Raw genomic sequence first — 13889 nt, forward strand, 5'->3', positions numbered from 1 at the left:
AAGCCCATGTAGCTTTGGGGTGGGACGGGACTGGAAGAGTATTGTTTGAGAAAAACTGGGCTATTGCCCCATTGGATCTATGTTACAGGCAAGTTTTATGCCTAATCTGAAGGGTTTAAACAGAATAGTGCTCATTCAGCAAGCACAGGAATCATATAGAATGACACATGAGGAAGCCTGACTATTTTACCATAGCAAACTTTGGTATGCCAAAATGAAGTGACATATAGAAAACTGCATCGTGGTTTCCTGAATAATATATATCTTTTGTTAATTAAAAATTGACCAATAAGATCTGTAACTTTGAAAAGATTGGTGATACTGACATAGTTCATCACTATTGTCATACCACTAATTTTGGATATATTTTTGCTGCTGCTAGCAGACACAGTGGCATTGTAATCTAGTTTAACATATGACATATAGTGCTTTAAAGCAACTAACAAAATGTAGATTGATTGTCTTCAGTAGTTTAGTAGACTGTCGGATGCCTCCAGCTGTGTACTTTGTAAGATGGACTTCGAATTCTGTTCAAGCAAAATGAATTACTGAGCAAATTAAGCAGATATACATTTTGTTAGTTTTCCTTGCTTAATGCATGCAGTTTATATGCATTGCTAAATTTTAAGAATTAGGTTGAATATATAATTGTTGTTCTATTCACAGTAAGAAGTGACAACATAAAATACTGCTTCCTGAAGACTTTACAATAATCTTATTTGTTTTGCTGAATAACACTCTTCAAACCAGAACAGGAAACAATCCTTTAGCAAACATTATAAAAGATTGTGGGAATTGTAGTCCAACAACTTAGCATGGGTAAAGCGTGCCAACAATAGCGTGGACAAAGCTACTCTTTCTTAAGTTACGTTTTCAGGACTCCTAATAGTAGTCTGAAACTCTTTTATTATTGCCGTGCATTATATTGCCCATAGCTATCATGGCCCAACTTACTTCCAAACTGAAAATTTCTAGTTAGTATTGTGCCATATTATTATCATATGTAGGTAGTCTAAACTGGTGGAAACTGAATTAAAGTCCTAACAAAGGACCTAAGAATTGAGGGGGTGTCCAAGGATATAGGTAGTTCCAAATAGGGTGGGTTTTTGTAAAGTGTTTTGGTCCAATAAATTCTGATATTTCATATATCAAGGGTATTCTTTAGTTATTGCTGTGGAGGCTCCAATCACAATTGTAACAATAAGATTTTTTCTCTATAAGCATTCAACTTTGATCTGCCATTTCCGGGATTTTGTAATTTTTTCTAGTTGTTTTTACTCTGTTATTAACTTCATTCACTGGAAACCTAGCACACCAGCTTTACAGACACACATCACTATTGGAAACACTATATAACCCTGTAGTTTAATATCTATGAAGGTGCAACAAATTTTCATTTGTACTTTCCTGTCTTTGGTCTACTGCTGCTTTCCAATACTGGGTCCTTAATTTAGCCTAAATACACATTTCTAGATATTACTTGTTGCTATTTTAATTTTTATAATAGTTCATAAGAGCACTATTTTTCATTCCATTTTTTCTGCTTATTCATTCATGCCTTTTCATAATTACTTAAAAATCAGACCAAAGTAGAAAGTGAAAATGAACCATTACTTTAATACACAGTTGTCACAATGAACGACATCTCTTTCTGTGACTCTTCTAAAAAGAACTTCACTTAGTTTTCCTAAATGTATTCATGTTTAAGTGTCTTAAAATTGCTTTTACATCTCTGAATTTTATTCCTAATATAGGAACAGTTCTTAGCTCTATCATAAGGCACAGTTTTGACTGCATTAAAGCAATTATGGAAGAACACAGCTGCTTAATTTTCAGATACTAAAGTGTCTATGCCACTTCCTGCAATGTAATTGCCTTTGATTTATGCTATGGAAACATATTCCATGTACAAAAAGAATTGCAATATTTTCTTTTAAAAGGATCTTCAGGCAAAGTTACATTGATTTGTAGTATCCTTAGAATAAGCTAATATCTTGAGCATCTCTTCGGTACCTTAGAATTCTAAATTCTAAAGATGTATTGGTTAGAGTTGATGAGATGTTGGTAGAAAGATATAAAAGCCAGATAGATAATTGAGCTAGATAGATAGATTAGTGCCATGAGTATTTCTTCTTAAATCAGGTGGCAGAGCACTTGGAAAATGTCACTGACTGGATACATGCATTGTACATAGCTTTACCTAATCATGGTTTATTGAAGACAATGGAGACAGACAGCATACTAGGCTGTTAATTGTGTAAACCATATCATTTTAAACACTGTTGCAGAAATACGCAGTCACAAGAGGATGTTTGTTCCAATTTGACTTTAAGATCCAAAACCCAAGCTAAAACTAACCATTAAGCATAAAGCTCATAAAGCCTGGATTTATAAATATAAAAATATACAATTGGCTTGTTTGAACTCTGAATTTATGTTAATTTATTATTCAGTATGATAAGCAGTCTGAGACAATGACTTAAATCAGTAAACAATGGTTAGCCAACCATGGGTATTATGTTGTGCAAACACAGTGAAAGTGTTGCATGCAATTTTACTTTCTTTAAGATGACCCTTAATTGAATGGGAATTTTATAAATGTCAGAAGCATCTTCCTTTTGAAGATAAAATTTAGGCGTCATTTTTATCATCTGCTTTCTAATGCTTTTAAAGCCCCACTATGACAATTTTTACAAAGATAACATTTTAAGACAAGACAAATAAATCTCATTTCTGCTAGTTGCTTTAGCTACTGCGGAATGGATATAACATCTATACATATGTTTTATGTACATATAAAACCACAACTAGTAAAGTGCTTTTGTTTATTCTTAGTGTAATCTGATTAATTGAAATGTTTTTGGCTAATATGTCTTAGAAGCTAAGTTCAATTTTCTAAAGATGAGATGTGGACCTTCATCTACAACAGCACCTTCAGCAGTGCTTTTTCTCTGATAGTGTTTGTTCATTAAATTTAGAGGCCTGTTGGCTCCAGAATGACACTTGTCAGTTTACACTTAAAAAGAAAAATGTGTCTGAACAAACCACATTCTATATAGTATGTACCACAACTGATAGGGGCTCCACAAATACTCTATCGCAGGGCCTGGGAATTCTGCCAGGTTTTTAAAGAGTTCCAGAACATTATCAGGGTGGGAACAACATGGATTTTGGGGGATGTCATTCCAGAGGGTAGATGTTGCAGCAAAGAAGGTACACTTTCTGTGTTCTGATATATGGTATTTGATCGAACGGGTCCAAAGTACACTAACTTTGCCAGAGCAACAATATTGGGTTAGATATAGGTAGTCTTTGACTTATAACCATTTGAAGTTATACTGGCACTGACTAGATTTATGACTAGTCTTCACAGTTATGATTGTGGCAGCATCCCCATGGTCACAGGATCAAAATTCAGCCACTTGGCAACTGGCATGTATTTAAGACAATTACAGCATAGTGGAATTACTTGATTAACATTTTTGTCCTTCCCATCGGTCTTCTGACAAAGTCAATGGAAGAAGCTGGATTTGCTTAACAACCACCTGATTCATTTAATAACTGCAGTGATTTGTTTAACAACTGTGGCAAAAAGCTCATAAAATCGGGTGTGACTCACCCAACTGCTTTGCTTAGCAATGGAAATTCTGTTTGTAAGTCAAGGACTACCGTATACAAATAGATTTCATTAAGGCATCTTCTACTGTTCAAGGGTCAGCAAAAGCATGAGCTAATGTGTGGTCCCCCAAAATGTTTTACACCATGGTATGAAAATTCAGCAGTTGTCCTATTTTCCCTTCTAAGTTAAAAACTTTGTTTAATTATACAGCACTTTTTCTCATATTCTCTTAATAATTTTAAATCCCATTCAAAATAATCAGAATAGAGCTGAAAATGACTTTGGAGGTCTTCTAGTCCAATCTCCGGCTCAAGCAGGAGACCCTATACCATTTCAGACAGATCGCTGTCCAGTTTTTTTCTTAAAAACCTCCAGTGATGAAGCACCTACAATCTGTGAAGGCAAACTGTTCCATTGGTTAATTGTTCTCACCAGTGCTTTTTTTCTTAAAAAAAAGTGCCGGAACTCACACACGTCATACAATCCGCCTTGCCTACCCTACAAGGTTCCATCCAAAAAGGTGCCGGAACTCCGTTCTGGGCGTTCTATGAGAAAAAAAGCCCTGGTTCTCACTGTTAGGAAGTTACTCCTTATTTCCATGTTGCTTTTCTCCTTGATTAGTTTCCATCCACTGATTCTTGTTTACACTTTTATTGCTATAGGCTTTTCAACAATAAGTTTCTTCAGTAATATAGCTGCATATTTGAATCCTAAAATATGAGGATGTATTAACCACTTTTCCTTGAAAAATGGGCCAAATAAATTATGTTACACGTAAGAATGATATATGAATGTCATTTAGCTTCTGAATTACTATTCCCTATGATAAAATGGAAAGGAAAAGCAAAGTTATTTTGCTATTTTTACAAAACATGCTAAATGTGCCTGGCAATAACATGACTGGTTAGGTTTTATTTACTTATTAAAACAAATGTATATGACTAACCATATGTACAAAAGAACTGTAACAATCCAGTTTCTGGACTGTAGCTATCAGCTGAACTGTCTGGGAATGATGGAGTATCTGGTGAAGGACAAATACCCTTCCCCTTCCATCTCTTGCTAAGGACTGGACACCTGCAATGAAAGACAAATTCAGAAATCCATCTATAAATTCTATATACTACATAACTTTATACATACCTGAGAGAACAATCTTAGGTAGTTTTCTGGGGAAGTAAATTCCATTTGAACCAAGCCTACATAGTTCTGAGCAGACATGAATCAAAGGATCTGGCTTTGCTTGAAGTAAGAAGCTGTGGGGTTTTGGAATTATAGAGAAAGTGCTTGGGAAGGACCTGAATGCTTACATTCTGATGATTTAACAGAGTGATTATAATCTACCTCTCTCTGTGAATATGTACATAAGAATGATTTAACATGCTTCCCAAGATGTCTCATCAACCTAAAGCAAGATGTTGAGACTCTTTAAAAAGGTGCAGAAAAGAGCAATAAAGATGATTAAGGAACTGTAGGCTAAAACATATAAAGAACGGTTGCTGGAATTGGGTATGTCTCATTTAATGAAAAGAAGGACTAGGGGTGACATGATAGCAATATTCCAATATTTTAGGGATTGCCACAAAGAAGAAGGAGTCAAGGTATTCTCCACAGCACCTGAAGGCAGGACAAGAAGCAATGGATGGAAACTAATCAAGGAGAGAAGCAACCTAGAACTAAGGAGAAATTTCCTGACAGAAGAAATAATCAGTGGAACAACTTGCCTCCAGAAATTGTGAATGCTCCAATACTGGAAGTTTTTAAGAAGAGAGTAGACAACTGTGTCTGAAATGGTATAGGGTTTCCTGCCTGAGCAAGGGGTTGGACTAGAAGACCTCCAAGTCCCTTCCAACTCTGTTGTTCTCTTATTTTGTTATTCTGTAAACAATTTCCCAAACATTCAGCAAGCAATTCTGTGCAATGCTGTGGAGTAACTGGCAATGGGAGGCAAATCAGGCCATGAACAGTATTGCTTCCTGAGTAGCCTCTTTGGGGAGCCATCCCCAGCCTGGATCTTGATTTAGTGGGGGTCTTCAGAACAGAAAGCTGAGAAACAGTGTCTAGAGAGCCAGTGGAAAACGATGAAAAGCAAATCTAACTGAGCAATTAGGTGGCACTAAAGTTGAATTAACTGAATAAATGCATGCCCATGTTTGGGCCTACTTTGTGGCAATTAGGAAGGCAAAGCATGTCTGTTTCTTCTCCCTTATTGTATTAGCAGGCAGTCTTGTTTACAACAACCAACTTCCTAATAGGGAGATATTAACACACAGATCTCAGTAGGCCAAATTGCTCAGATTTAACATAGTTTGAGCCCATATGGGCTGTTTTCATAGTGATTGGCGCACTGTCTTGCACTATTACTGTATCTGGAATTGCTTTCAGCCTGGGAACTCTGAAGAAATAGAGGGAATACTGTTCAGGTTGTTTCCTATCACCTGTTCTTTAGAAGCAGGGAGAAAGTTAATTGTTTGGCTCTGGGAGCGCCTCCTTGCAGAAGAGTTGTTACTACCAGCCTTGAAGGAGACTGTATTGCCCCTTTTTGAAAAGGCAGCCTCAAATTGGTTGCAAGGGCCTATCAACAGAAACAAAATGCCACCTGAGGGGTAAGTGGTACATGGGATATCTTGGGGATCATACTTATGATTGGACTATATTTTTTTAAAAAATAAATTAATATGTAAAGAATTGTTTCTTGTTTGCTTGGGAGTTGGGGGTGTAACACCCCATCAGAATCATGTTAGGCATTTTCCTAATTTTTGACATGCTGAACCCAACATTTGCCATCTCTGACCTATGCCAAGACCCGGATGAGGGGCAGTCTGCCCCACATGGATCTGTTAGATCTGTCTGTGGCATTTGATACCACTGTTATTTATTTCAGAGGACAGTCTCCTACTCTAGTTAAGAACTGCTTCATTAAAAAACATTATTTTTGTTTTCATTTCCAGAGTTTTATGATGTTCTCTTTTAGCCATACCATGGATCTTTTCTTTTTGTTTGTTTGATATATTGATACTAGGAAAGTTGCTTAATGTTGTTGGACTGTAGTAGAGTATAAGATAAATAAACAATGTTAATCTGTATTTTTTTCATTAAAACATTAGACAAATTGTGTAAAACAAATCTTATACTGGCAATGCACCAGATAAAAGACATGCTAGTTATTCTGTTTATCAGAATACTTTTAATATGTTTGGGAATGGTGAACAAAATGCTGTTTTGTTAATGATAAAGGAAATTATTGCTAAATGGTAAAGGAAGAAATGATAAAGGAAATAGTAAAAATAAAAGAAAGATAAAGGAATAGTAAATGAAATTATTTTGTAAGCAAATTGCAAAATAGAGATATAAGAATACCCTTCCTGGATCAGGCCAAGGCCCATCTTAAACTAACATTTTGTTTTGCAGTTCCTTTGAGATGGCTGTAAACATGAAAAAGAAACATTAAATGTCACTCTTGTTCTCCTCAAATTAGTATTTGGAGGCATATTGTCCCCAATCTGGAAATAACAGTTTGCAAGATACATAATCTTTGATATACCTGTCATCCATGAATTTAATCAATCCCCTTTTAAAAATCCAGTTGCTTTTTAAAACTGTCCATGTAAATGCCTATCATGTTTTTAGGTTAATGAATCCCATGGATTAATTATGGGCTGAGTGAAGAAGTGCCTTATTTTCTTTCTTTTACATGTCCTAATCAGTTTCATTGGATAACCCTGATGTTTTTACAAAGTGATAGGGGGAAAGAAAATATTTCCTGTTCACTTTCTGCATACCAAGTACTATTTTATAAATTCCAATCATATCTCCTCTGAGTCTTTTTTAAAAATCTAAATAAGAGTCCCAAACCTCAAAGCCTTTTCTCATAAATAATATGTTTGATCCTGTAATCATCTTATTTGCCGTCATCTGCCTTTTTTGTAGCTTTATTATGTCTTTTTTTAAAGTGTAGCAACCAGCATTATAAACAGTATTCAAACAATGTTGGCACTTTTATTTTCAATCCCTTTCTTAATTATCTCTGGCATGAGATTTACTCTTTTCAGATTTGTTGCATGCTGAGCCAACATTCTCCTCTTTTTCTTGGTTTTACAGACAGCTCAGAATCCATCTACCTACAAATAAAGTCACAGCTTTAGAAATCAACATCTTAGTACAGTGGTTCTCAACCTTTTTAATGCCGCGACCCCAACCGGTCGTAAGTCGAGGACTAAACCGGTCGTAAGTCGAGGACTACCCAACCGGTCGTAAGTCGAGGACTTTCCCTGCCCGGGAGCGCCGCGCATGCGTGGTTCCGCCCCCTGCGCCGGCTGAGGCATAGCTGGCAAGCGGCAGAGACGGAGCAGGCCGACCACCAGCTGGCCCAGCCCAAGGGAGGTAAGGCACCCGCCGGAAAAGGGGAAAAATGGCGGACAAAAAAAATGGCAGACAAAAAAAATGGCGGACAGCCTTGCTTGGCGACCCCCGTGAAATGGTCGATCGACCCCAAATGGGGTCCCGACCCACAGGTTGAGAACCACTGTCTTAGTAGATCTTCTTGCTTAATGTCTCCTACCTGCAAATACATTCAATGTGAGAAAAAAAGCCAACACATAGATTATATAACCTTTGTAATACTGCAATGCTAGTTCTTTATTTCAGTGAAGCTACCTGCTTACGGCTCAGCTTGCCAGGATTCCACATGTTTACCCTGTTGCCTGGGAAGGTCAGAGTAGTTGAGAATCTGGGTGGGCAGAGATAGGGAGTACAAGGGCTGCAGGCTAGACTGGGTGAATAAAAAAATCAGCCTGGAATCAATGTTGTCAGAAAGACACCAGAAGTCAAGTTCACGGAGACTTTACTTTTTTAAATGAAGTTAGGCACCATCACATTTATTAAGGATGCAGCTGACTCTTTTAATTAGGTATGGAACAATCTAATTTGTATATGTTAAAACAGGGCTTGCTTAACTGTGGTTTAGTGAATCAATTTGTAATTGGCTGGTCTTACAATAGAACATGAATAGAATGTAATCCAAAGCTAATCAAACCACATTATGATTTAGGCAGGGATTTGTACCTTATTTCAGCTTGAATGCTATACAAGGGTTGCATAGCACAACAAGGTCTGCACACTTTTTAAATTTATTTTTTCTTAAATATTTTATTGTCAGTGAAAAAAGTAATATTTTTATTTTTTTATTTTAAAATACAACTTTATTTTGGGTAACAGAAATTCCCTCCTCTTGAACCCCCATGCACTGTTTTTTTTTTATTCTTTATCACTAGAGGGTGCTATGACACCAAAATGGGTGCTTTTTTAGTCTTTTTATTTTAAGTTTTTTTTCTTCCTTTACTGATAAAGGAAAAAATACTGCAGCCTTCAAATATAGGCTAGGGAAATTCTGGAGTTGAAGCCCACACATCTTAAAGTTGCCAAGTTTGAAAAATACTGCATTAGATACTTTTCATTTTCTGCTCTTAGTTTAGGATGGTGAAAAAAAATAATTTTCTCCCAGATGCTTAAAATTGCAAAATAAACTCAAGCCTCCTGTAATATCAGTTCCCTTCACAGTCGGAAGGTGCATTCTGCCAGAGGCAAAGAAAGCTCTTTACTGCAAAAACCCAACTAGACAGGCCTTTTGCTTGCTGGGAATCATCTTCCTGCGATACTGTCCCTCCCACCCTTCCCCCATGCATTCCTGTCTACTCCTGTGGTTCTACCCAGCTTAAAAGGTCATAAGTGACACAGCAGGGCATCAAGGCATCAAAGTTTAGACATTAGGTAGTGAAACAATTGTACTTAATTTGAAACAGAGGGTTTATGTTTTTATTATGCAAAGCTCTGAATAGTTGAGCAAAGTACATGTAAGGTACATTCAATACATGTATATGTGACTTCTTCCCTTAGGGAACAGTTTGAAGGAATTTTCGCCTGTTGTTTTCATAGACTCACAAACATTTTACATCAGCACATTCTGCTCAAATAAAGAGCTGGACGCAAATGAGATTTTAAATATTTTAGATGAAATTGACCAAACAGTTAACAAGCATGGCCTAATAACAGTGGTCTTAACTGAAAGTAAGCACTTTCCCTACCAAAGATAATTGTTCCATTTGCACTATAAATGTCTATATGATATATACTTCTGAAAAGAATTAATGTTGAAATGATGTACAAATGGTGCTATTTATAATTTATAGTTATTTATAGTTATAACTTTTTGGAGATAACAGTCTATTCTGGTTCATTACCTACCCAATTTTCTGCTATTTAAAATCCATGTTGAAGCTTCTTCTTCTTCTTGTGCCATATCCGTTATCGGACATTGGCGATCCTGTTGGCGATCCTGTTTTTATCAGCAGCTGCATGAAAAAGTGCTGCTGAGTTTTGTCCAAACCAGTCCCTTAGATTTTGAAGCCACAATGTTCTTCTTCTGCCTGGACCTCGTTTGCCTTCAATCTTTCCCTGGAGGATTAAATGGAGTATTCCGTATTTTTCTGGGTGTCACATCACATGTCCAAAATATTCTAATTTTTGTTTTTTAATTGTTTTGATGATTTCCCTTGGCTTTCCCAAGTCTAACTGCAGAGTCCTAACATAGAGTTATTGAAATACAGTAAGCAACATATGATTTGTACATATGAAGAAATTAGAAGAATTTTAAAATATTGATTATAATCTATTCCAAGCATAACGATTGTTTTTTGCAAATCCTTTTTGCTAGAAGGATGTGAAAATCCTTTGAAATAAGGCTACAATATTGCCAGTTCTTCAATCTGTACTATATGAATAGGTCCACTAATAAACATGCCTCCTTACTAACCATATCTAGTGTATGATAATGGGACTTGGAGCTGGTTTACAGTTGATTTTAGCCAATGGGCAGGTCCCTAGGCAAAGTGTTACCAGTCAGCCCAAAATTCCACTGTGTACACGGATTTGTACTTTCTTTCTTCTTTAGAACTAAAGCAAGTATATTAGGTTTTAGAAAAGACGAAAGAACAGATATTCTTCTGGTGTAGCATTTCTCAATCTCAGCAACTTCGAAATGTGTGGAATTCTGGGAGCTGAAGCACACACGTCTTAAAAGTTGCCAAGGTTGAGAAACACTGCTCTAGAGAGCTGAGCTGGATTCAATTTTCTTTTCTGCCAAAGACTTTGGCAAGTCTCTCTTGGCTTCTTTAATCAATTGATTGCTGATGGAAGCAAGTTGTAAAAGCCATGAGAATCACTTCTGCAAATCAAAAGTGGCAACCTATTACAAAAAAACGGTAATAAACTGTACTCATGTTAATACCTTCATATACTGCTGGCTGGACATTATCAGATTGGTTTCATTTAGTTCATTCTACATTTAAAAGGAGTCAGCACCGAACAGAGAGATTATAAAAATGCTATGAAGGAACACTTGGGGTCAAAGGAAATACATTATCTAATATAGCAGCCCTCACGTTAATTGCCCACCAGGTGTTTCTCATTACAATTTCTTGAATATCATACTAACACGGATATTGCACAGAAGCTGTAATGCAAAGCAGCAGGCACAAGAGTCTAAGTTCAGGAAACAATGGACCACCAGAGGGAGTAAGTGTGGCACTTTATGTAATACTAAAATTCAGCAGATAAAAAGATGCAGCCAGTTGGGGAAGGGAAAATTAATTGCTTTCCCCATATTGTCAGGACATTCTCAGTTTGCCATCAAATAAATCACAGGAACTGGTGTGTGTGTGTGTGTGTGTGCGCGCATTCTTGGTGGCTGGTGCAACAGGTAACATTTTAGGAAGGACCAATGGCCACAGCAGATTGGACAATGATCAAGGTAAACTATGTAGTATCTTTAACCGATTGGGCCAGGATTTTCCAGTTTTTCTCTGGATTTGAAAAGTGTTTGAAAAATGTATTGATTTGAAAACTATGCTAAGCTTAAGACTTATATAAAATTATGTGTATTTTTTGGCCCTCAATGGTAAAAAACTAAATTGATGATTTCAGTAACATTATATATTTTCTATATTATCCTTCTTCCCAGAGAAACCCCTTTCAGAAAAGGAGGGGGAAATCTTATGTAAAATCTACAGTGTCTAAGAATATAATATTCTTCCTTCTCTTCTTCACATCTCCACCAGCAAACATAAAGTAACCTAATTCTCAAGTACTGTACTCCATAAATGCATAGGCAAGTTTCTACTGTTTTCTGAAAGAAGTCAGCAAAGGGATTAGTTGGGTATCTCTTGGAGGCTTCTATAATCAAGGCATTGTCAATAGAAAGTCCTACTTTAACCTATTATACTGTGAATCAAACTTGCTAATGGGACAACAAACTAAATGATGAACATTTAGGCTGCAAGGTACCTTACAGATTAATATAACACCTTAAGTTAGGCCTATAGGCAACCAGAGCGGTGCTTTCAGGATTGATGTTTTGTGGTTCTATTCAGCCATCCCACTAGCAGGGATAACGCAACTAAAGCATTCTGTACTAGTGGCAGCTTCTAGGTCATCTCTAGCCTCAAGTAAATGTACTGCAGTAATCAAATCAAGCAATGATTACATCATAAATCAGTCAGGCTAGATTGTGTAGGATGTTAGTTGGTGTAAGAGCCAATCTTTGCATGGAAGTTTTTTGCTATTTAGGCTAGCTGTGTCTCTATTGACAGATGAGAATCAAGAGAATTGGCTAAGCTACATACCAGTACTCACTCTGGAAGACAGCTCCAGGAATGTATGCTGCTGTAAATGGACTTTGTTGTGGATCTATGGTCATGGCATAGAACCAGAACACATAAACAATTATTGTCTCTTATAAAAGGATAAGGGGTTTCTAAGACTGATATCAAGCTTTATGGAGCTAGGCATGGTCAAGAATGCAAGAAATATACAAATTTCAGTAAGGTATTTTCACTGGTAGATTGGGGTAAATTTTTGGAAACTATCAGAGGAATTATCTACCCCTCCATATAGTGAATTAATTAAGGTAGGAACTTTTTGAGTGATTTGAAATACTTCTTCTGAGGCTTTTTTCCATCTGGGCTGAATGACAATGCATCATACAAGTATCAACTAATTTGTGCTCTTTCTCTTGTTGATTAGGTCTATTCTCCTTTGCATTCCTTTCTCAGCCTCCCCATAATTTTCCTTTCCTGATTCACATGAAAAAATAGAGCTGAATGTTACTGATGGCAATACTGATGGACTCCAGATTTCTTGATGACTGCCTCCAGCGGTTTCATGTAGATAGACTTTTAACAGTAGTGAAGAATAAAACTTGTGATACCGCCAAAGCTCAAGGATCATGGGTCTAGACTAGATTAAAAACCTCCAGCTGCCATTTTTTTTTTGTTGGTAGGACTGCAGAGAGGAACCCCCCCCACTGCCTTTGATTTGATGCGTTTAGATCACATGATCAGTGATGTAAAAACCAGGAGACTCAATATGTTAGAATTTTCCATGTCTCCCTCCTGAGAAGTTTAATCAGTCAGGACATTCAAGGCTGCTTTGATGCTAAACCCAGGCCCTAAACTGTTCTGAAATGGACCTTATTATCTTCTCCAGAATCTAGCTCAAAATTTGCAGCTGAGTATTAAAAGCAGCTTTGGAATCGATGAAAATGTGACATGAGCTATGTGATCATTTGGGGTTTGGTTTGATTTGGTTGCTCAGTTCTGTCTTAGGGAGAACATATGTCACCAAAATCTAAATGACTGAATATACTACTTCCCATATGTAGGACACATGCTGTACTGCTGGCTTATAGCTCCTCCCTTCAGAAAGATAAATGCCATATCTTGAAGCTGATTTCAAGAAAAGCTCCCTTTTCCCACCTTTTCCTATTTCACTGAGATTGTTTCAACTAGGTACTCCCTGCCCCACCCTCATTTTGTCAGTTAATGCAAGTAAAAAACCCTCCAGGACTGGATCTCTTCTGCAGAAATATGCTTACATCTTTTCAAAACAGAATAAGTGACAGATCAGAAGGTGTGTGTGTGTGTGTGTGTGTGTGTGTGTGTGTGTGGACAAACCTTCTGCTGTCTATCTATCCATTACTGAGACTACTTTCTCAAGTGAAACAACATGAAGTTTTATGCTACACTGGTTCCTGCCAATAGCCCTACTATTTGGCAGCAGTAGATAGCTAGTGGGAAAAAGTGGATGGTATGCACATCCAAGTGGAAATGACCGAGGGTAGCTTCCAAAGCAGCACAGAGTCCTGAAAAAAGACATGACTGGGATTCAAGTACTGTAATCACACTCCAAAACCATCATGGATACAATGAGATAGTTA

Source organism: Protobothrops mucrosquamatus, unplaced genomic scaffold, assembly GCF_001527695.2.
Source record: "Protobothrops mucrosquamatus isolate PMUCROS unplaced genomic scaffold, P.Mucros_1.0 scaffold420, whole genome shotgun sequence".
In the NCBI taxonomy this organism is placed as follows: Eukaryota; Metazoa; Chordata; class Lepidosauria; order Squamata; family Viperidae; genus Protobothrops; species Protobothrops mucrosquamatus.